At 40.8% G+C, this 25,051-nt stretch overlaps 1 protein-coding gene across 5 annotated transcripts in view; it reads right to left on the bottom strand.

Annotated features, from left to right (window-relative positions):
- Positions 1 to 25,051, bottom strand: part of PTPRG (protein tyrosine phosphatase receptor type G) — a 720,153-nt gene that overhangs the window by 427,056 nt on the left and 268,046 nt on the right. The window lies entirely within an intron of this gene.

The following is a 25,051-nucleotide window of genomic DNA, read 5'->3' as shown; positions in this document are numbered from 1 at the left end:
GCTCTAGACTGCCAGGGGCGGTGCAGGGTAAGTGCTCAGCCCAGCATGGCCCTGAGAGTTCGAACTCCCTGTGAAACAAAGACCATTGCTCATACTTTACAACCCACCTATAAGCCCCAGGCTCAGGCAGGAACGTGCCAATGGGCCCCACATAGCCCTGGGCTCACCTTACCTTCCAAGTGTCATGAGCATGTGTTTGTCCTACAAGAACTCAATTCTGCTCAAAAAAACTAAAAACAGAACTACCATACTATCCAGCAATCCCACTCCTGGGAATCTATCCAGAGAAAACATAATTCAAAAAGGTACATGGACTCCAATGTTCACTGGCAGCACTATTTACAATAGCCAAGACGTGGAAGCATCCTAAATATCTATCTACAGAGGAATGGATAAAGAAGATGTGGTACATATATACAATGGAATATTACTCAGCCATGAAAAAGAATGAAATAATGCCATTTGCAGCAACATGGATGGACCTAGAAACTATCATACTCAGTAAAGTTAGACAGTGAAAGACAAACATTATGTGAGATCACCTATATGTGGAATCTCAAAAAAGGGATATAAAATGAACTTATTTGCAGAATGGAATCAGACTCACAGACTTTGAAAAACTTACAGTTACCAAAGGGGACAGGTGGGTGGGTGGGAGGGATGAACAGGGGTTTGGGATTGACATATGCACACTGAGGTATATGGAATGAATGGTCAATGGGGACTTGCTATATAGCAGAGGGATTTCTGCCCAATATTCTGTGATAATCTATGTGGGAAAGAATTTGAAAGAGAATGGATGTATGTATATGTATGGCTGGGTCACTCTGATGTACAGCAGAAATTATCACAGCCTTGTAAATTAACTACACTTCAGTAAAACTTAAAAAAATACCAAAGAACTTGGAGTTCCCGACGTGGCACAGTGGTTAACGAATCCGACTAGGAACCATGAGGTGGCGGGTTCGGTCCCTGGCCTTGCTCTGTGGGTTAAGGATCCGGTGTTGGCGTGAGCTGTGGTGTAGGTCACAGACGCGGCTCAGATCCCGCGTTGCTGTGGCTCTGTCGTAGGCTGGCGGCTCTGGCTCTGATTAAACACCTAGCCTGGGAACCTCCATATGCTGCAGCAGTGGCCCAAGAAAAAGGCAATAATAATAATAATAATAATAATAATATCAAAGAACTCAATTCTGAGCTCCTTAAGAGAAGGGCCATGTCCCTGATCTCTGGAATTCCATCATCAACTGACCTGGGATGGGTGCTCAAGAAATCCCCAAAGAAGAGAGGGAGAGAGAGCTGCAGAGAGAGATGGAGAAGCAGTACAGGGTGGAGAGCCTTGTTTGTTAGGGAGTTAGAGAGACCCGCCTGAGGCTTCTGTCACTTCCCAGAATGACCTCAATTCCCTACTTTTAATATAAAAGTCATGAAAAAACAAATGAATAATGGATGGGAAGAGCTTAGTGCACGGTTCATAAAAAACAAGGGACTGTGAAAATGTATTATTATAAAAACAAAGAGGAGAAAAAGAAGAGAAAGGGAAAGACGTTTCAGAAAGGTCACCAACTTTCAGCCCTGGCTGTATGTACACAGCTCCTACCACTAACCAGCTACCCAGCAGGGACCCAGCCTCCCTTGGCTTTTTTCTTCCATCAATTACCCATTTAACATTCTCACTTCAGGCAACCAAGTCAGCTCCATGGGGGCGGCTGGTATCTCCATATGCATCATTCCTTGGCCATGGAGGAGGGCTGCAGGCTGTGAGAGGCAGGGGGTAGGGGGACGCCAGGCACCCAGCGGGGGCACCATCAACACCTGCTGCTGCTGCTGAATCTCAGTGACAAGAAAACCCTGTTCAGCTCCAGAAGGCACTTCTAGGGCCAGGAGGCCATCTGGTATGGCTCCCTTCCCAATCCTGGGCAACTTGAGGAGAAACTACTCCTGGCTGATACGATGATGTTCTTCCCAGCCAACAAGCCTTCAGTCTCCTGTCAAACTCTCTTGTGATCTTGGGCCCTGGCACTGATGAGGTCTCTCTTCTACATAAACACAAGTGTCCGAGAGGATAAAAGAGCAGTCAGTTCCAAAGAGGGGAAAGCTCCATATAAATGTGGTTTTTACAGAAAGGAGCTATGCTCACATCTCTCCCCTCATTCCCAGGCAGGTGTTCTAAAATGGGGACATGCTCCCCTTTTTTCTCTCTGGTCCTCAGCCCCTGCCCAATCCTACACCTGCCTGTACTATAAAGTTACAGTTAAGGAAAGCAATCATGGTCAAGTGTAAATAGAAGTGTGTGTTACTCGGGGCGGGGGCAAAATGAAGATGATATCTTCATCTCCATCAAGACCAGGAAAAGGGAAAGTACAGGTGTTTAATAGGCAGTGTAAAATATAAAATGATAACCTGGTGACAGTGATAGAAGGCAGGGTCCTTCAAGAGTGGACAGAGCCAAGTCAGCCCACTCCTGGATGCAGTGGAAAAGGCAGTGCATGAATTACCCATTGCACACAGAAGCAGGCACAGGGGAGGTTTCCTGCTTCGTTAATAAAACTGTCCCATCAGAGGCTTCACAACATCTTTATGTTGATCCATACAAGATTGAAGATTACACCTATAAACAAACCAGGGTCCTTCTTACTGGTCAAGGAAGCCTGTATGAGCACTGACTTAACTCTACAGCCTTGTTATGGCAACAGCCTGCGGGATGATCATCAGACATCAGTGCCTAGGGAACAAGTGCCGAATCTCAGCATTTCCTAGAAGAGTACAGATAAAGAAGCAGAAAATAACCCCAGTAAACACCCCAGAACTTCTGAGGCTGTCTTAGCTATACAGCCATCAGAGGAAATCATATCCTTGGGGCAGTGGGCTTGGCTCAGAAATCTGGCCCCAGTGGCAGAAGGTACATATGCAGCAAAGCAGCACTCAGCTGATGAGAAAGCAAACTGGCTTTCCCTGCTCACATAGTAGAAGCAGCTTGTTGCCACCTGCCCTGTCAGCATGGGGGGGTGCCCTAGTCCAAAACAGGATGATTTCATTATGATCAGAAAAGAGGCCATCTGTATCAGGACAGAGACCCTGCCCCACCTATAGCACAGTTGAGAATGACAGGCAGTGACACACAGTCATTCCAAACTTGAGCACCAGGTACAGACAGACTGAGATTGAACCATGGCTTTACCACTTACTAGACACATGCTTCGGACTGAGACCTCGAGCACTCAGTTTTCTCAGCTAGAAATGGGAAAAATCATAGTACTTTCCTCCTGTGATTTTTAGAAAATAAAAAGAGATAATCTAATTGGTAGCTGCTATTATTATTATTGTCATCGTCACTATCGTTCGGGTGGTTGACATGACAAAACTGAGAAAAGACACTGAATGACAGCATTCTAATTTGCACTGTTTTTGACCTTACAGATCCCCTAGTTATATACATGCAGCAACTCCCCACTTTGTCTCTGGACAAAATCACCATCATCATCCCCATGGATCAGCAAAAATGACCCTCGGTCTCTGGACAGCCAAACACATGAAATGCTTGAGCACGTAGCAATGGAGGGAACAAAGCTGGCGGCAGGCAATGGTCTGGGTGGGTGAACGAGGAAATAACTGAGTGGAGAAAAACAGAACAATCTGGGAAGAATGAGAAACAGACACTACACATTACAAGGAGCTGGAACCCATGCTCCGCCCTGCCTCCTTCCAAGTATATTCCTAATCAGTCCTTTCCTCTCAATTTCCGAAGTAGAGATGTTGAAGAGAAAACCTTAAAATGCTGAACGCTGCGGGTGGTTGGTGAACCAGATTTAAAGACAGCAACAGCAGCCAGAAAATTACAGCTACAAGGTGAAAAATTAAGCGCTGAAACAAATTCAGTTCACCACGCAAAGCTGAACTTGATAGTTTCTTAAAGAAAGATCAAGTGACAAGCAAATGAATCTGGTTTCCTAATCCCCCTGGGATTTTCCTTAAGATGCCATGAGTCCCTGAGATGCTCAATTTGCTTACAATTAAACAGCATTAGAAGACTAGAAACCTTCACACCCAGCCATCAGGGGTCGGGGAGAATTGGAGGAAGGATCCACTTTCCGACCCTATCAGACAACGATGGACATCTTTAGAGATCAATGTCACAAGACAAAGTCCCTATGGGGTTGTAACTATTAGAACACTTATTCTCTTGGGTGAATAAAGGAGTGAAATGATAGAAGAGGTTTCATTATGTGGCAGGAAGAATTCTGCCACCCAGTAATGTTCATTGATCATTATCAATGACGGTTTACAGGGGTATTTCGTTCTCCTAATAACCCCATGTGGTAAGTAATTTTACTTTCCCCAATTTACAAATGACAAGAATGGGGGATGCAAAGAAGTTAGGTGACTTGCCTAAAGTTCCGTGACTTTAAGTGAGGGTTCAATCCAGGATTGATCCCCAGAGCTAACTGGCTCTACAGCTATTTTCCTTAAACAATATGAACCTAACTTGTTCAGAGCTGTTACTGATGAGTGAGTTCTGCTAATACATACATAAGGCAACCCTGAAGTTCATTCCAGGTAATACTCTTACTGCTGAACTGTCTCTCTTCTAATCAAAGTGGAAAAAAGTTGAATTGCACACTCAGTACACAATCAAAGCTGACTTTTTACGAGTTTAAAGGACTTTTGAGTTTAATGATGGAATTAAACTATGCACACTACTATATATAATATATCTATATTTATCTACAGTAGAGAACCAACAAGTACCAACAAGTATAAACAACAAGTATAGCACAGGGAACTATACTTAAAATCTTATAATAACCTATAATGGAAGAGAATGCAGAAAAAGGATATATATATTTATATGATATGCATAACTGAATCACTTTACAATACACCTAAAACTAGTACAACATTGTAAATCAGCAGTATTTCAATAAAAATTTAAAAGGAAAAGAAAGAAAAAGCTGGCCAAGCCCCCTCTTTTGAGGGTTAAGGATTTTAATTCAGCCTTGGTAGTTGAAAACCTTTAATTTTAGAGCCATTTCAGCTCAGTAGAAGAAAACTGTCTTTGACCTTAGACCTTAGCATTTGTAGTTCCTTCTCTAATTTTCCATCTTTGATTTTAAAGAATTACAGAAAGGAGTTCCTGCTGTGGTGCAGTGGGTTAATGATCCAGCATTGTCTCCATGGTGGCATGGGTTCAATCCCTGGCCTGGCACAGTGGGTTAAAGATCCAGTGTTTCTGTAGCTATGGTACAGGACACAGCTGTGGCTCAGATTTGATTCCTGGCCCAGGAATTTCCATATGCCATGAGTTTGGCCAGAAAAAAATTACAGGAACAAATGTAACCAGTTTGTTTAATTTGAGTAAAAAGACAATAACCTATTGTGACTCAGATTGACATTTGGTAATTAAAGGGTCACTGCGCTTAAAAAAAAAAAAGAATTGGAGTTCCCTCTGTGGCACAGCAGGTTAAGGATCTGGTGTTACCTTAGCAATGGCTCAGGTCACTGCTGATGCACATGTTTGATCTCTGGTCTGGATAAGGATTTGGAATTGCTGCAGCTGCAGCACTATTCTATCCCTGGCCTGGGATTCCACATGTGCAGGTGGAGGCCCCCCCCCTACCCCCCCGCAAAGGATTTAATGATGACCTGGGGGGAAAGAAAGAACTCACCAGAGCAGATATAGGGAACAGAGAGGCATCCTTCACCCATTAGGCACTTACAGACACATGTCACTCCAGAGGGGTGTCTCCTAAAGAAGAGCCTGAGACAGCCAGTAATTAACTCTATGCTATTAGGACCTAATGCTAAATACACACTCTTGGTCCCAAAGTTCAAGCAATAAAATTCCCACTAGATTTTTTCCCCCTACCTATTCTTTTGAAAATGTTCAAACATACAACAAAGTTGGAAGAATTTTAGGGTGAGCACCTATATAACTACCACCTAAAAGCTTTCAGTGACGTCATCAAGACAGGCATCCAGGGATGGGGGGAGAGGGGTTGAGAAAGGTGATCGGCAACTTTGATCTGATCCTGTGGAATCACTTCAGAGTGTGAAGCCCCTGCCCAGCCCAACCCTGGGTACCAGCAACCCAGCAAGACTGGCACCTTTCCTCAAGGGCAAGTTCTGAGTCTTCCCAAAAATTTCCAGGAAACTGCACTGTCTCAACAACCTCAATTTAGAAAACGACACCAAGTATTCTAATTCATACACACAGATTTTACTCACTGCTAAAACTGAACAGGTGTTTGGGGGATCATCTAGTGAAGGCTCATCTTTGATTTTACACTCGAGCCGATTAAGACTCTAAAAGGTTAAACGCCACACCAAGGATCACATGTTAGGAGGGGACAAGCCACAGAAAGTTGAGTTGCTACAGAAATAGTAATTGGGCTGATGGCAGAGGCAAACTAAGGAAATAGATTTTTATGAGCAGATCTAGAGGTAAAGTCCAGGTAAGTGAAAGATAAATGTATTCTGCTACTCTTTAGGTCTAGGAAACATCCACCTTACCAATAACCCATCTGGCTCCTTGGCCCAAGTTCAAGGGAGGCGGTTATTCTAGGTGACAACATAAACGTTCCCATACAGTTATTACATCATGATACAACTTCAAAGTATAAGAACCTTTACCCTTTCAGCCTCTACTTATGTCATATTTTAAGTCTTCCCCTGTAAGATTCTTTCCACTTTATTTCATAACTCACAATGCATGTCTAAACCAGCAGTGCACTCCTACCAACAGGGTACAGGGCAGAAATTTAAATAGTGCAATAAAAACCATCATCATCAGAATGCACTAACTGCCCTACTTTAGCCAAGACTGCTGAGGAGTGGCCCTGCCTCCAGAAGGAACTCCAAGCTGATTGAGTATGCCAGCACACACCTCCCTCTCCCATCTCTAATTAACACCACTCTAAGCCTTCCTATAAGGCTTGTAAAAACCACTGTGACTGATCTGGGCTCACCTAGAGCTGAAAATTACTTTGCCGATAGCAGAAAACAATACTTCCCGCATAAACAGCAACAAAGACAAGCCTCTTTGGGGGCCCCTGCATCACTTTCTTTATGTGGAGCATTTCTCGAAGCTTTGAAGACAAAGAACAGGACTCCAGGAACAGCACTATGGCAAGAAAGTCAAAGGAAGACAGCTTCTCCTGTCCTCAAGGACTTCCTCTTACACTGGTATCTTTGATCCATGTCTTGGCGGGGTTTTGTTTTCGGGCCCCCGTTTTGACAAAAGCTTCAAGCAGCGACATCTGTGCCAATTTTTATGACCAGGAAAAAAAAAAAAAAAAGCTACACAGTGGAAACTGGAGAAATACAATTATGGCAAAGAACCAGCCTTTGACACCTTACATCACTGAAACTATCATAATAATAAAACCTAACTTCCTAAAGGACCATCTTAAAATAACAGCCCATAAATTGGCAATAAGATGAAATCATTAATTGATATACTCAACAATTTGGATGACTTACCAGAAAATCCCACTAAGCTTTGGAAAAACCAATTCTAAAAGGTGACTTACTATATGATTCCACTCATGTAGCATTATGAAATGGCAACAAAATTTTAGCAATAAAAGGTAAATTATGGAGTTCCTGTTGTGGCTCAGCAAGTTAAGAATCTGACTAGAATCCATGGATGCAGGCTCAATCCCTGGCCTCGCTCAGTGGGTTAAAGGATCCCAGTTGCCATGAGCTGTAGTGAAAGTCACAGATGCAGCTTGGATCTGGCATTGCTGGGACTATGGCGTAGGCCTTGTGGGGTTGGAAATTTTGACAGTAGTGGTAGATACATGAATCTACATAGGTGATAAAATTATATAGAACTTAACATACACAAATATTAACATGCATGAATGCATGTGTGTATACACACGTATGCACACAAACACACAAATGAGTACAAGAAAACAGAAAATCTGAGTGTGGCAGGTGGACTCTATCAATGTCCTGATTGTGCGATTATACTAAAATTCTGCAAAATGTTATGATGAAAGAAACTAGGGAAACAACTACATGTGAATCATCGGTTATCTCAAAAATCTTTTTTTTTGACTTTTTATTTTATTATTATTTTTTTATTTATTTTTTCCCACTGTACAGCAAGGGGATCAAGTTATCCTTACATGTATACATTTTTCCCCCCACCCTTTGTTCAGTTCTCAAAAATCTTAATTTCAAAAAATCAGTTACACTTCCATGCCCTAGGGGAAAAAAAAGCCATTTTTCCCTGCTAATAGCAAGAGAGGAATCATCTAAGATTTTATGACAGCTGAAAAGGGCAAGACCAATTGTCAGTAAGATGAAATAACATGACTGAGGGACATGATAAAATTAAGAGGATTTCCTTCTCACTCCAGCACACACAGCAAGTATTTCATCCTACCTTGAGGCAGAGCTTCTCACTCTGAAAGGTATATAGACGGTTTCCTCCTCTATATCTCAATGTCTTTAGTAACATGACAAAGCAATCATGCACGATTTTATGGTTTGGTGTAAAAACTGGAATCCCTCAAGTGTTTTTCCAGAGATTATCAAATTTTAAAAGGAAATGCTAGTTAACGCATGATGTGTTCTATTGACCCAAACTGAGGACATAAGACAAGTAGAGCTATTGCTGGGTTCAAGTCATTAGTTCTTACAACTATTCAATATGCTTGTCATTCAACAACTTTACCATTGTTAACTTTTCTTTTTTATTAAGAACAAAGCAAAACAAAACAAAAAACCAAGAGTCTTGACCAGCGTTGTGGTTGACAAGCCAAACTCCTCAGGGCCTAGTAGCCCTAACTATGGACTCTGCACCATGGCCTCAAGGAAGAAGCTCTCCTTTTATCTGCTGTATACAGGGTTCCCCTATGATTTGATTTTGCTCAAATAAAGCTTTCCACACCTAAAAGAAGCAGAAAAGGGGGGACACAGGTAAGGGCAGAGTAAGATGATTTCCTGATGACTCTATTTTTCCTTGCTGTGACATTCCATGATTTGAAATAAAGGGCAATTTAAAATCAGACCTGGTTTTAATCTCAGCTCTGTTTTAATCTTAACTTCCTCATTCTTATAAAATTATTACATGGCTTACACTGAGAAAATGTCCCTAAGGTCTTAATGCCTTGTACACAGATATGTAATAAATGATCAAAAGCATTCCAATGATGAAGAATCAAAGCATCTTTAAATATGTAAAAATATTAAATATTAGTGTTAAAATGTATTTAAAATATAATTATTTTGAAAAAGAAGGTTGTCACTCTTTCCAAGAATCTCCACTAGATTAAACTTTATTTCACCTCAAGGTTTTAAAAACCAACCCCTATGCCACCATAAAATACAGACACAACCATAAAAAAATCTAAATATTTATCAGGAAAATTTCTGTCTCCACATATTTTTTCATCACGACCTACATATCCAAAACACTGGAAGTAATGTTCACTAAAATTGGAAAAGAAACAAAGTCTTTATTCTTAAACTTATTAGTGGGTAGTTTATTAAAAGGAACTTGTAATGAACTAGTATATCATAGAAGATATATGTACCATGGTTTTTATCTTTAAAATTCAATTTACAGGAGTTTCCGTCCTGGCTCAGTGGTTAACAAATCTGACTAGGAACCATGAGGTTTTGGGATCGATCCCTGGCCTTGCTCAGTGGGTTAAGGATCTGGCGTTGTCGTGAGCTGTAGTGCAGGTGGCTACAGCTCTGATTCGACCCCTAGCCTGGGAACCTCCATATGCCACGGGAGCGGCCCAAGAAATGGCAAAAAGACAAAAAAAAAAAAAAAAAAAAAAAAAAAAAGTAATATTCAATTTACAGTCTCATCCAATTACACCTGAGGGCATCATAATTAAGAGCTTAGGATATTTTACTAGTAAAGTAGGCACTGGGCTGCCACAATCTCAGCTCCTTCCCATTGGCATCTCATGAGGTGTTTTCAACAGAAAGCACATGCAATAATAGTGAGCCTCTTAACTAAACTACTAAGAGTGAGTAAAAATTCATTTACCTGTTCCACAAATTATACATGGAACAACTAATATCCTAGAAAAGGTTAAAAATGTCTTTTTCTGTACTGCACTGAGAAAATAATTGACATAAAGTTAATTTGGTTTATTCTCATGAGGATACAATCTTCTTATTATAAACACTATTATTATTATAAGGCTGGGTTTTTCCCCACTAAATAGAAAATTTGTGCTTATTTTTAAAAATAAAATTGGCTATAAAGCATGGTTAAAGTAAAAGGATATCCTTTTAAAAGAAATAAGATAAAAGAAGCTGGTAATATTACTAATAACAATGGGTTGAAATACATTTACTCATAAAACTATCTTCTCTATCCCCTTTCTGAAGGAGCTTCTGGTTGTAGTGTGCCGCTTATTGCTACAGAACGAGCTTCTATATCTGAGGTTGTCTTATTCAGTACTACAGGGAAGCAAAGTGTCCTACTGTCTTTTTCAAGGTAATGATATTTACTTTCCTTCAAGCTGTCCTGTCACTTTCAACATCTGAAATACAAATGAGCTACAGAGAAAATAACCTTTTAAAAAATGTATTACAACCCACTTAAAGCATGTATCAGCTCAACCCAGTGGATACCATACAGGGGTGATTTTTGCCCCTGAGGTATCTGGCACTGTCTGGAGAAATTCACAGCTGTCAAGATTGAGGTGTAGGGAGGAGTTCATGTCGTGGCTCACCTATAACAAACCCAACAACTAGCCATGAGGAGGTAGGTTCGATCCCTGACCTCGCTCAGTGGCTTAAAGGATGTGGCATTGCCGTGAGCTGTGGTGTAGGTTGCAGTCATGGCTTGGACCTGGCATTGCTGTGGTTGTGGCATAGGTCGGTGGCCACAGTTCCAGTTTGACCCCTAGCCTAGGAACCTTCATATGCTGTGAGTGCAGCCCTCAAAAGACAAAAAAATAAATGCATAAATAAAGTTAATAGCAAAAAAAAAAAAAAAAAAAAAAAAAAAAAGATCAAGGTATGGGGAAACTGGCTTCGAGTGGATATAGGCCAGGGATGTTACTAAGCAGCCTGCAATGCACAGGATATCCCCTCACAAGGAAGACTTATCCAGTCCCAATGTCCATAGTGCTGAGGCTGACGGCTGGATTGAACCCAAACCAGTGTCATTTCTTCCAAAGAAAAAGAAAAGCATATTTGGTTGCAAGAAAAAAAAAATAAAAAAGCCAGTTTCACAAACCCACAATTCAACAGCAATATCCTAAATAAAAATGAGTAAAATATTAGGAATTACATCAATCTTTCCAAGATTAGTATAAAGACACAAATAACTGCCCTTTGACCAACTTATAATTCAACACACACACACACACACACACACACACACACACAAATTAAAGCAAATGTTGGCCAGCTAGTCCAAAAGCCATATAACACATAAGACCTCAACCAGACTTTGTTACTGGTCCCCTGAGCTGACTTTTGAAACCTCTCAAGTAGAATAATTCTCTAGAAATACTCAAGAATTGTCATTGTCATTGTGGTCAACCCTGGGGTAGAGGGAATACATGGCATATGTACCACCACTTGGTCACTTTCCCTTCATTAATCAAAGTCTCAGAATCTTTCTCATGAGGTATTCCAGTCCACAGAACTGGCATGGGAGATGCTATCTATCTGTCGTCCATGATGCAATATGATTTCAGAAGAGGTAGGTTCAAGTCTTGCCTTGGCCACTGGAGAGCTGCATGAACTTAAGAAAGTGACTTAACCACTCTGGGGCTATTTCCTTTAATTGTATAACATACTTTCAGGGATCTTAAAAGGGCCTTTTAACTCTAACTCCAAACAAGATGTTACAATATAGCATTTCTTCAGTAATGAGGTCTTTGCACTTCAACTGCAGAAATGCTAAATAATAAATGATTAAGGCTATATGGACAGAGTGAAGAAGAAAGATTAGACACACAGGAACGTGAGAGTAGGATGGGAACTGACCAGAAAAAAGACGTGGCCAGGAAAAGAATTGCTTTTAAAATAAAGGAAAGGCTTTAAAAATAAAGGAACGGCATGCAATAGTAAAGAAAATACATTGGAATTAGATCCTTAAGAACTCAATTCTTCAGAACTCAATTTGAATAACCATGTCATAGAGCAGTCATGTGTCTGTAACATAAGATAAATGATTTAACCTCTCTCTGAGGTTCACTATCTGTCCTAATACACAAAAAGGGATAATTCTACCTGCTCAGCCCTTCTCACAAGACTTTTCTCTAGATTCATTGCTAAATCTTCAAAGGGCCACCAAGAGCAGCATGATTGAGTAATTTATGGACTATCCACACTACGATATATTACAAGCTGGAAAGTAATTGAGTTAAAGCTGTTTGCACCAATCTGGAGAGATGTTCATAAAATACATTTTTTAGAATAAGCTAGTTACAGAGGGATATATATGCTATAACCCCATAGTTATAGCCCATAAGAAAATGAATCAAAGGCATGTGAATACATACATGCACAGGCAATAAGAAAAAGAGGGATATATCCCAAAATGTTTAGCACTGAGGTTGGGGTGGTAAAACAGGAGTGGTAAAGAGAAGAATGAAACTGTGGGTTAGACTGACTGTGGGCTTCATTTCAGCATGACTTGCCCTTTTGGCTAGTTCTTAATGATATACCTTAAAAAGATAAATCCTGTAATTTTAAAATATCTTCAATAATTCTTGGTCTTAGAAAGTAAATTAGAGGTTGCCAGGAACTGTGGGGAGTGGGAAATGGAGAATAACTGCTTAGTGGGTATGGAGTTTCCATTTGGGCTGATGAAAAAGTTCAGGAGGATTTCCCACTGTGGCACAATGGGATTGGCGGCATCTTGGGAGCACTGGGATGCAGCCTCGATTCCCAGACCAGCACAGTGGGCTAAGGATCTGGTGTTGTCACAGTTTTAACTTAGGTAGCAACTGGAGCTTGGATATGACCCCTGGCCTGGGAGCTCCATATGTCAGGGGCAGCCAAAAAAAAAAAAAAGTTCAGGAACTAGATAATGCTGCTGGCTATACCACACTGTGAATGAGCTAAGTGCCATAGCATGGTACAATTTTAAATGGTTGAAATGGTTAAGTGTTATGTGCATTTTACTATTTGAAAAATTCTCGATCTTAATGTTCTGTGTAAGTAGAGAGACTGCAATTACTAACACCACCACTTGTAGATATTGAAGCAGCAAAGGAAACAGTGCTGGGAGGAAAGGGAGAATAGACTTGTGGTTGTCAAGGGGGAGGGGAGAAGGAATGGGATAGATTGGGAGCTTGGGGTTCACAGATGCAAACTATTGCCTTTGGAATGGATTAGCAGTGAGATCCTGCTGTGCAACACTGGGAACTATGTCTAGTCACTTATGATGGAGCATGATAATGTGAGAAAAAGAATGTATACATGTATGTGTAACTGGGTCACCTTGCTGTATAGTAGAAAATTGACAGCACTCTATAAACCAGCTATAATGGGAAAAAAATAAAATTGTTAAAGAAAGAAAGAAAGAAAGAAAGAAAGAAAGAAACCAACTCTGAAAGCTCTTCCAGGTGGAAACTAAGCTGAGCCCAGACCTATATACAGATATTTGCCTCTCCCTAACTCAAGGAAAATCCAATGCTGGGCTCCATAACACCCTAATATCCAATGGGTGTCTCCCCCTAAGCATCCTTGGTTTAATGTCTACCAACCTTCCCCAAGGTCCTCCAGAACCCCCAGCCAGAGAGTGTTCAAACAACCTGAGGCTTTCAGCCTCAGCACGCTTCCTATTGTGAGGCCTAAAGCATTATTCAAAGCAAGAACATGAGAGATTATTAAAAGAAATTATTATACTTACGTACATGCTTTACTTTAAAAGGGCCTACCCTGTCATATTATTTTAGATCCCTGGGTAAAACATTATAGAACTACAGAGCCTACTTTAACATGAACTTTTTAAAGCTATTTCAAATAGTTTTGAAGTTTTAAATGGCAAACTGAAAGTCAGAAAATAAAATTCTGTTAAGATTCCAAGGAGCCAGAGAACACTAGAATAGATGAAAACCATCAGGCCTGGGCAAAATTCCTGCTGTTTTAGAAGCCTATGAGAGACAGCATCTCTATCTATACCATGAAAACACAGGGGAGATTAATTTCAAAAAACTGAACAGGTGAGTTGCAATGAGGTAATCACAAAACTTGTGGTTTTCAGAGAACTACCTGGGTGGGTGGGGGGGGGGGGAGAGGGGGGAATGTCCTACAGGGCAGGGAAAAAAAGGGCAGAGATCACCTATGAAAAGAGTCCAGTTGTCCAGCATTGAAAGCTTTCTATCCTACCACTGTCACTAGCGAGGTGCTCAAGTCTTGCTTAGAGCCCTAACCATGGTCTGGGCAGAGAACCGGCGAAGGAAGGTCTGTTATCAAACAGGAGAACCATACAGTAAATGTGCTCTCCTTCCAATGTAATGAAAATGAGAAAAAGTTAAGTCACAGCCACCTCTCAAAAGATTCTGTACCTCTATAAGCCAGCAGCTCTCCAGCTGCACTAGAAAAATTAATGCAAATATTTGATTTAGTCAGCAAAGGGGGCAGGGAGGATGGAATTTTGAATCAAATTCCAAAGTATAAGATATACCTAAAGGCAGATACACCTACCTCTTTTTTGGGAAACCAGAAATAGAAACTATCCCTCTTCACTGCTGTCAGCATTTTCCTTCTCTACACACCCCACCTCATAGTGGATATGTGGTTCTTCCAAGACTGATAGTCTCACCTGACACCTGGTTTAAACTTCAGGTAAGTACTGCCCTCTGGGGATGTTCATATTACAAAAAAGACCTGTTTATGTCTTATCAATGTCTGTCCATTAGAACAGCTCTTGATAAGCCAGTACATTGCTAATGCTATATAAATATATCTATGTACATAACATAATACAGTACACTAGTACAGTCTTCCTAATAGGCAAATTAAGAATCAATCTCAATATCCCTCTCTCTCTCTTTGGAAATGGAGTAGAGGGCTGGGGAAGGGGAGACAGGATAAACAGAGGACATAGAAGAATGTCTTTACATACCTCCCCTCATTAAGTTCTCACAACAGAGAGACTGAAATCGTTGAAATCCAACCACTTTATAGATGAGATCACTAAAGTGAAACAAACCACCTCAAAGGGGCTTAGCGAAACCAAACAAAGGGGCAGGCGGGGGTTGGGGGTGGGTTCTTGGCTCCCATAATGGAAAGGATCATTGTGTGTGTGTGTGTGTGTAGTTCTGCTAACACAGTGCTCAGAGTCACTCATCTTCCTTTCTCATCCTGCCAGTTCAGCTCTGCTTTCCATGGCTGGCTTCACTCCCAACGAGGCCTTTCTCTCTTGAGGAACCACCAGTAGCTCCTATGTTATGTTGCTCTGAAGCACAGAAACCTCAGCATAGAAAGGGCTCTGGGTCACGACAATTTGAAAAAAAGTACAGAACTGAGTCTCCTTAGATTGGGTTCAGATTGGGCTTGGGTTCAGGTTCACTTCTGATCCAGGCACAGTCATCCTAATACTTGGGCCTGGGTCACATACCCATTCCTAGAGCCCACAGAGGGAAAACAACTCACCCCAGAACACACCAATTTGAAGGAGAAAATTAGAAGGGCACAGTTACTTCCCAAAAGCTTTTTATATAAGAGTATTTCTAGTACCCTATATTAGTTATCAATTGCTGTGTTAACAAAATCCCCCAAACTCGGTAGCTCAAAACATCAACAAGCATTTATTATCTGTAGGTCAGTGTTTGGCAATGGCTTAGCTGGCTGGCCCTGACTCAGACTTTCTAATGAAACTGGAATCACAAAGATGTCTGGAGTTCCTACCGTGGTGCAGTGGAAATGAATCCAACTAGAAACCATGAGGTTGCAGGTTCGATCCCTGGCCTCACTCAGTGGGTTAAGGATCCAGCATTGCTGTGAGCTGTGGTGTAGGTCGAAGACTGGGCTCAGATCCCATATTGCTGTGGCCGTGGCATAGGCCAGAAGCTGCAGCTCTGATGCAACCCCTAGCCTAGGAACCTCTGTATGCCGTGGGTGCAGCCCTGAAAAGCAAAAAAAAAAAAAGAAGAAGTCTTTTGGGCCCTGCAGCTGAACTTAGACTAGAAGATACACTTCCAAATTGGTTCACTCACATGCATGGCAAGATGGTGCTGCTGTTGATGGGAACCTCACTTCTTCCCCAGGGTCCCATGTTAGGGGGGCAGCTTGTTCCAGAGGAAAAATTCAGTTGAGACCAAGGCAGAAGCCACAACGCCTTTATGGTCTTAGAAGGAACAGAATAGTGAACAAACAAAAAAAAAAGAAGACCTAGTAGGGGAAAGCGATAACGCAAAAGGAAATCCAGCTTCTCTGAGCAGAAGGTAGAACACAGACACTGGGTGACCAGAAAACACACAATATCTGTTGCCACAAAATAAACTGAAATTTCTCATGTCCTTGAGGCACATACATTCTACTGTGTGAAAAAGACAATGACTAAGCAAAATGAATAAAGTAATTTAAATAATACTAAGTTCTAAGGAGAAAAAGTTAAAGCACAAGTATGAGGAAATTAAATTATAGACATAGTGTGTGCCAGCCTTAAGATGGCCCCCACTGATTGACTCCCTGGAATTCACACCCTTTTCTAGTCTTTTCCCACAGTGAATCATAACTGGTTTGTGTGATCAGTAGAATACGGCAGAGGAGACAGTGTGTGACCTCTAAGAGGGGGAAGTGAAGGTCATCCCCTCACCTCCTGGGACTGAGCTTCAGCACTCAGTCAATTCACCTCCTAAGAACTCATCTCAATCACAACATCACTGAAGCTAGAGGCTGACAGTATATGACTACATTAAAAAAAAAAACAACTGTGCAGGTAAGAAAATCAGAATTCTGCAAGTGGATATATCTAAACAGAGATACACAGCCCAATGTCAGATTCAGTTTTTAAGTTGGGCCCATTGTACAATTGCTGTACAGAATGCTTGGAAGATAATCAACTCTCGGGAAAGGTCAACATAATCCTCATTACAACTTTAGAACTAAAGAAATAGAGAGCATTGGATCTCTTGGAAAAGCACAGTGAATAACATGCAAAATGCCTCCTTTTCAAAGATTGTGTTTAGAGAAGGGTGGGAGCAGAGAGAGAAAAATAATATCTAGTACTGTCTTTAAACATTTTAGAAAGAAGGCTGTTAACACAGATAATTTTGTTAAACTCTCTAAAATAGAGTCCCCAAATCATCAGAAATACATTCCCATCAACCAAAAATACAGCCTCAATTGTTATCAAGTATTGCATAACAAATTTCCTCAAAATTTAGTAGCTTGAAACTAACACTTACTACATCAAAATTTCTGAGAGTCAACCAATCTAGATTAACTGCAATTGTAAACCATGAGAAAATTATGTGACACCAATTTAAAATGACTATTTCTTGACCATACCTTCTAATTTTTTACTTTCAAAATTATGCCACCAAAGACAAAAGACAAAGAATATACTGAGTGTGCTAGCTATACCAGAACCCTAAGCAATATTTTTTTCTGTCATTATAAATAAGGAACCAAGAGTTCCTGTTATGGTACAGTGGAAGCAAATCTGACTAGGAACCATGAGGTTGTGGGTTCGATTCCTGGCCTTGCTCAGTAGGTTAAGGATCCGGTGTTGCCTAAGCTGTGGTATAGGTCACAGACGCTGCTCAGATCTGGCATTACTGTGGCTGTGGCGTAGGCCGGCGGCTACAGCTCTGATTTGACCCCTAGCCTGGGAATCTCCATATGCTGCAGGTGCGGCCCTAAAAAGACAAAAGACAAAATAATAATAATAACAATAAATAAATAAGGAAGCAGAAACCCATCAAAAAGAGTCTAATAGTTCCAAGCCTTTTCATAGCAATTCTTAGGCCTTTTAAAATTCAAATGTGTTTTATATTTTACACCTTAGTCTAATTCTTCAAAAATGTTTAATTCAAACAACCACTTTTCCCCACCATGCGAGTAAACTATTATTAAAGGTGAAAATCAAATTTTGAAAATGGTAGGCATTGATAAAATAAGCTATGAGAAATATCAATTTATTCGGTGGCAGCAGATACTGTGTTTTCCAGCTACTTAACGTCCGTGTTCCACCTTCTACTCAAAGCAGCTGGATTTCCTTTTGCTTTACTGTTTTTCCCTACTGGCTCTTCTCTTGATGGATCATTCAAACAAGGTATGCAGCTTCCCTTAGACTAGGCACATCAGGCAACCAAGAGACTCTTAGACACAGACATGCAAATATGTTTTGAGCGTGTTCATCCCAGAATCTAATCTTTTTTGAGCTGTCTTTTTCAGCTTTCTCAGAATTTTCACCAGCTCCCTTATCTTTCTGCAACAAAGGCTATCTTTCTTAAAGCCAGAGTAGACTTCTTTTGTTTGCAACGGTGACTGATACAGCAAGAGGTAATTTTATATTATTTGTAGACTCAATGGTGGCACCGATCAGGGCACCCTGCTATGGGTGAGCAGGCAGAAAGAGGGACAGGTGCTGTTAGCATCCTGAGAAGCCTACCTAACATGGTACCCAGCTCATGGATACTGTCAGTTCTAAGAATCCTAGGGCAGGTATCCACAGGAGCTTCCTTGATCAGACATATCTCAGGGAAGCAAAATTGAGTTCTTCCTTTAAATACATCCTATTTCATACAAGGGCATGTTTTGCTTTGTCAAGAGTCCCCCAAATTTGCCTAAAGATAGTGCTCTCATTTTTTCAGTATCTACTACAATTTTAAATGTACCTCTCATAAATAATAGCACATATGTACAAAAAAGCAGGGAAGACAGACGTTCCTTCTTTCTTTTTCTTTTTTTGCTTTTTAGGGCCACACCCAAGGCATCTGGAAGTTCCCAGGCTAGGGGTTGAATCTGAGCTGTAGCTGCTGGCCTACACCTCAGCCACAGCAATGCAGGATACAAGCTGCATCTGCGACCCACACCAGAGCTCAGAGCAATGCCAGATGCTTAACCCAACCCACTGAGTGAGGCCAGGGATCAAACCCGAAACCTCATGGTTCCTAGTCAGATTCGTTTCTGCTGCGCCCTAACAGGGAACTCCCCAGTCAAGTATCTATCTTAATGTCAAGAAAATAGAAACAATCTAAACATCTAATAATGGAGAAACAAATAAACAACTGCAGAACAGCTTCAGTAACTGTGGAATAGCCACAGTAAGAAAATACTAGACGGCAGTTTAAAACATGAAGCAAATATATATGAACGAAATGTGGACAACATATGCAAGGCACAAACAGGGCAAATAGTTATGCAAAAGCAATAATATATACACACACACACATATGCACACACATAAAACCATACATATTACACCCTCTATATTGAAAAATAAAAGAACAAGGAAATTAAGTATTTCCCAGAGGGATATGAGGATACTCATGTAACACAGTAAAAGCAAAATAACAGTATTCACAAAACCGCTGATAGTTCTTATTTGAGAAGAGAAAAGAAAGGGCCTGGGGTTAGGGAACAAATCAATGAATGAGGTTTATACGCACCATTTCCATTTTTTACTGGCAGTATATAGTTGCTTACTACAATTAAAAAGTAATCATAAAAACATAGCCGCTTGAAAAGTTCAATTCAACTTAGGTCGATCCACCTCTTAAAACTTTGCAGAAAAAGATCCAAAGTATAAAAGGAGTTTCAATCATTATGGAAAGTTGACTCCAGGTACAAAGACTAGGGTTAGCTAGTTAAGCAACCCAATCCTTTTGGATCTGCCATGGATGTACCTGACATATGCTCTATGAAGAGTCTGGGCTACTATACCACCACCACCACAACAACAATTCAGTAGTTCCTGCTATGGCACTCAGACTGCAGGAGCTCAGGTTGCTGCAGAGGTGTGGGTTTGATCCCCAGCCCAGTACAGTGGGTTAGAGAACCTTGCATTGCTGCAGCTGCACAGGTCACAGCTGCAGCTAAGATTCAATTCCTGGCACAGGAACTTGCATCAAAAATTCACTGTCTAAGTATAGCTGGCTTTTGATTACTGTGTGAACGTCCCTCACACATCATGGTTTCCTATTTCATTAAGTTCACCTATTCTCTTCAGTGACAATAAGCAGTCCCTGGGCTTCAGGTGGCCACAGTAAATCATGTTCTCATCAGTTATGCTACAGTATCCTGTTCTATTTCAAATCCATTATCCAGGGAAAGCTTTCAAATAGTTTAAATCATATAGTGCTCTTCCCTTCACCTACCCCTATATTTTCATTGCCTTTCCAGTTTATAAAATAAAGCCCTGGAAAAGTATTCAGGAATTTCCCATGCAGGAGGTTCCAATACTTTATTCAGGTAAGAAATGTGTAAACCAAACCATCCACCATTATGCCGATTTGAAAGCACTAATTGTGGCAGTGGTTTTCTAAAGAATGTTATCTATTTCCATCCTGTACGAATTTAGGAGAAACTGTGGTTTCCTGTTCCAGGGTGTTGTCCAAAAACGACTCTACAGAAGTCTGCAAAAATAATCCTTGGCGTTTTGTTTCAAGAGGAATACTTGGAGTGTTTCCCACTGAGAAAGGAAATGGGCTTGTCCCGACTGCAAAAGGCCTCATGTACTCCAAAGACAGCAAGAACATACATAATTTTGGTTTTTAACAATGTTTAATGAAGTTGCTCTTTCACAAACTCTCTGGGAGGGGGCCTGCGCTATGATGTCAAATAAGCTTCAGGCTGATTGCCAGTCAGTCGATCTGTTCTGAGACTTCCCTGAACCTCAGTTTCCTCAGCTCTCTTACAAAATGGATGTTACACCTGCCTCTTCATAAGATTTGTTGTTAAGGATTAAAATGAATGCTCTGAATGGAGCAGAATGCCTGGCACATAGTAGGGCCAATAATGGTTTCACCGAACACACACACAACACACATTACATCCACATATTTTTTTTTCATAAATAAGAGTTTTAGATTGAGTACAGAACTCAAGAAACAGTATGCTGAACTATTTAAGGAAGGATAGTTCTTTATGTTTCATATTCATTACAGCAATGACTTCAGCTTAACAAAACGCTTAATGAGTAAAAATAGTTTGAAATAACAATACTAATTTGAAAAGATAAAATAATTTTTAAGATATTAGTTGCTATAAAAGGTATGTATATTAAATATACTCTAAAGCACAGCCCCACTCTCAAAAGAACATCCTTAACTTGAAAAGGTAAAAAAAATGCAAACATTCTTCAGCATCTTCCCTTTAATTCTGACTCACTGAAGGCCAAGTTTGCCAGCAGAGACATTTCAGGCCTGAAAGGAGTGGCTGGAAGGTTAGGCACACAAACTGTTTTCTCTGCACCAAGGACCTGAAGAGCCCTCCTAGCATTCATGGTACAACCCCTTGAAAAGAGGGCACAGGCTGCAGAAAGGATGGCAACTTCACCCCATCAGAGTTCACACTCATGGCCAGCAAATTCAAATCCCATCTGGAAGGAGGGGCAGCCCCCACAGGGAGGCTTTCACCTCTACTCCTGGCCTGGAAGGTTTTTCCCTGCCAGCCCCGTGTCCTAGACAGGTTCACAGGCATCTACTCGCCAGCCAAGGGAAAGGGCGCATGTCCTCAGCCATGGCTGGGAACTGGGAAGGGCTCTGTGCCCCTTCCACATGGTGAAGCAGCTATAAAACTAGAGCAGCAAACTCTCATCTGCCCCTCTATTTACAGCTCATGGCGGGGGGAGTCTTGCAAACACTTTAATATAGCCTGAAGAAAACAAGGGGTGGGGGGAGAAGCAGAGCTGGATACAAAGGGAAGCTCTATATATAGAATGTAATTATGTAAGAGTTTAACCAGGGAAGCAGAATCAGAAATTCATCCTGCACAGAAGACACGGCTGTCTTGGCCGCTTTCTCCATCTCCTCCAGAACAGGAAGTCCCCCTGAATACTTGGCTGGCTGACCAGCACAGATTTAATGCAGAGTCTTTTTTTTTTTTTTTTTTTGCAACTTTTAAATCACTTATGTGTTTTGCCCTGGATTTCAGGACAAAGAACATACTTCATATAACGCATTCAACCTTTTGTACTTTTTTCAGCTTAAGCTATGAGCGGCCTGGAATCCCCTGAAGAGTACTATCTAACAGAACTTTCTCTAACAAGAGAGATCCTCAGTATCTTCACCATCCAATACAGTAGGTGCTAGACAAGTGTGGCTACTTAGGGCTCCAAAACATGGCTAGGGAGCTGAGTGTATTTGTTTGTCCTTTGCCAGGGCTGCGTAACAAAGCATCACAAAGTAGATGGCTTACGTATCAGAAATGTATTGTCCCATGATTCTGGAAGCCAGAAATCCAAAACCAAAGTGTGAACAGGGTTGATTCCTTCCCAGGGCTGTGAGGTGAAATCTGTCCCATGCCTCCCTCCTAGTTTCTGGGGGTTTGCAGGCAATCTTCGCCATTCCTTGACTTGCAGAAACAGCACCTTAATCTCTGCCTTCAGGTTCACATGGCATTCTTCTTGTGTATGCATCTGTGTCCCTGTTTCCCCTTTTTAGAAGGAAGCTTGTCCTATTGGATTAGGGGCTCATCCTACTCCAGTATAATCACCTTAACTAACTACAATTGCAATGACCCTATTTTCAAGAAAGAGTACATTCTGAGGTACAGGGGTTAGGACCTCAATGTATAAATTAGGAGAGAATACAATTCAAACCAAAAGACTGAGGGTGTTATTTTTAATTTTATTTCATTCTTATTGGTTTGAATTTAAATGGTCACAGGTAGCTAGCCACTACTGTTTTAAGACAGCACAGCTCTAAAATATTTTCTCTCTCACTGGACTCATTCACCAGGGGCTTACTGGATTCCAGGCACTGTGTGAAGCCCTACACCTGGGGTGTACTTTCACCACCAGTTACCCAAGGAGGAAGCCTAGGTTCAGAGAGGGTAAATACTTGTTCTTTGTTCAAGGTCAAAAAGCCAGCAAGTCAGAACTTGACTCAGCAGGTAAAGTTTTGTTACTCCATAGCCCATGCTTAAGAGCTAATCCAGCAGCTGCTTCCATTACAGTTTAACTTCTGAAACTGTCCTGGGACATAAGACAGTCACATGGATGATTACATTCCCAGCTGCCTCTAATGGGAAGACAATTGACCACTCAGCTATTAATTGATATTATAAGGATTGATTAATTACTTGCTTGTAGCTGGTAATCTCTCTCTCTCTTTTTTTTTTTTTTTGGGGGGGGGGCTCTTCACAGCATGCAGAAATTCAAATCTGCACCACAGCAGTGACCCGAGCCACTTCAGGGATGCCAGACCCTTAACCCACTGGGCTACAAGGGAACTCCAATAATTATCTCTTAAACAGTACATGTATTATAAATAATAAAACAAAACAATTCCAAATTTTACAGCATTCATCATATGTGAGGCACTTGAGTGCCTTAAACAGACATCTTTCAATTTTGACATTAACTTTTATTATTATCCCCACTTAACAAATGAGAAAACTGAGGCTTTCAAAGGTTACAGCCCAACTAGAAAAATTATGCTTCAGGTTACAGAGCAAATGAATGTCCTCAACTCATATCTGTCAGGATTCTAAAACTCTCTTCCTGAGCTACTCTGCCACATGACTTCATACAAGTTATTAAACATATGCTTACATACCAATAAAAATAATGGAAAAGACTACACTACATGATATGAAGTTTTCCAGAGCCTCCAAAGGGATTCACCTTTCAAAGAGCCCTTGCCGTTTAACACACAGAACTAAAAGACTCTCTTTTCTAACCTTCTACAATACACACCCTTATGCCAAGTGTATTCCTTGAAGATATTTCTGGCGAGAAAGGTTTAGCTCAAGTAATGGTTTTTGCAAGAGAGTTTAAGGATGAAGTATGTGACTTAAAAAAAACCCGACATCATGGCTTTTCAAGGGGAAAATTGAAACGTTATTTCAAGTCCCCAGATAATAAGATCAATAGACAACTTCCCAGTGGAGGCATTTGCTGCCGACTGACTAAAGAAACAGTCTCCACAGTTTCCCTTAAGAGGCCACCCCACAGTTTAATCGTCCTCACTGTTAGGGTTTTTGTTCACATCTATAGCCTAAAATTCTTTCTGCTAAATTTCAACATGGTATCCACCAGCTGCTCTCCTAGATAAACAATGCCTCTTAGGGATTTGCACCCACTAAAAACCCTTGACTGGTAACCATTCATGCAGTCCCTACAAATTACCTGCAAGGTGACTATCAAATTATTAATATGGTTTGAAAACACAAAAGAATAATATGAAACAATCTTCACCCACAAGATGCTTAAAACGGGCTGCTAGGGAAAGTGTGACAAACCTAAAAAAAACAGAATGAAAATAAATGAATTAATATTCCCTTTAATCATAATCACATAAGAAATGGATATCAGTACCTCCAATGTGACAGGCATTGCAATAAGATTAGGAACAAAGCAACAGATAAGATAGCTACAGCCGGACCCTAGTTTATACAGACTTAAAAAACCTTTCAGTATTGTAATACTTAATGTTGTTATCCCCAAACTATCAAGCCATTTAACATCTTTTTTTTAAGTTATATGATGTTACAAGTTCCAGAAATCAGGGTTGCCAGGTATAGCAAATAAAATATACATGACCAGCTAAGTGTGAACTCCAGATAAATGACAAATAATTTTTTCATAGTAATATGTCTATACTGGACCTGGCAAAACATATCATTTAGCCACTAATATTAAGTTGCAGAACAAATATGAAATATAGATTTTTTTTTTTTTATACCAGAGCTCTAAGCGTTAGTAACTTCAAGCAAATTACCACATAACAATTCTCATGTTTAAACATGGAAGCACAGGAGTTCCCGTCATAGCTCAGTGGTTAACGAATCCGACTAGGAACCATGAGGACACGGGTTCAATCCCTGGCCTCGCTCAGTGGGTTAAGGATCCAGCATTGCTGTGGCTCTGGTGTAGGCCATGGCTATAGCTCCAATTAGTCCCCTAGCTTGGGAACCTCCATATGCTGTGGGTGTGGCCCTC

This window comes from Sus scrofa, chromosome 13 (genome assembly GCF_054392235.1).
Source record: "Sus scrofa isolate SSC_HxYL_T2T_F1_AM1 chromosome 13, Sscrofa_HxYL_maternal_Yorkshire_Landrace_v2.0, whole genome shotgun sequence".
In the NCBI taxonomy this organism is placed as follows: Eukaryota; Metazoa; Chordata; class Mammalia; order Artiodactyla; family Suidae; genus Sus; species Sus scrofa.
Note: the sequence above shows the minus strand (reverse complement) of the source record. Positions and strands in the feature narration are given on the sequence as shown.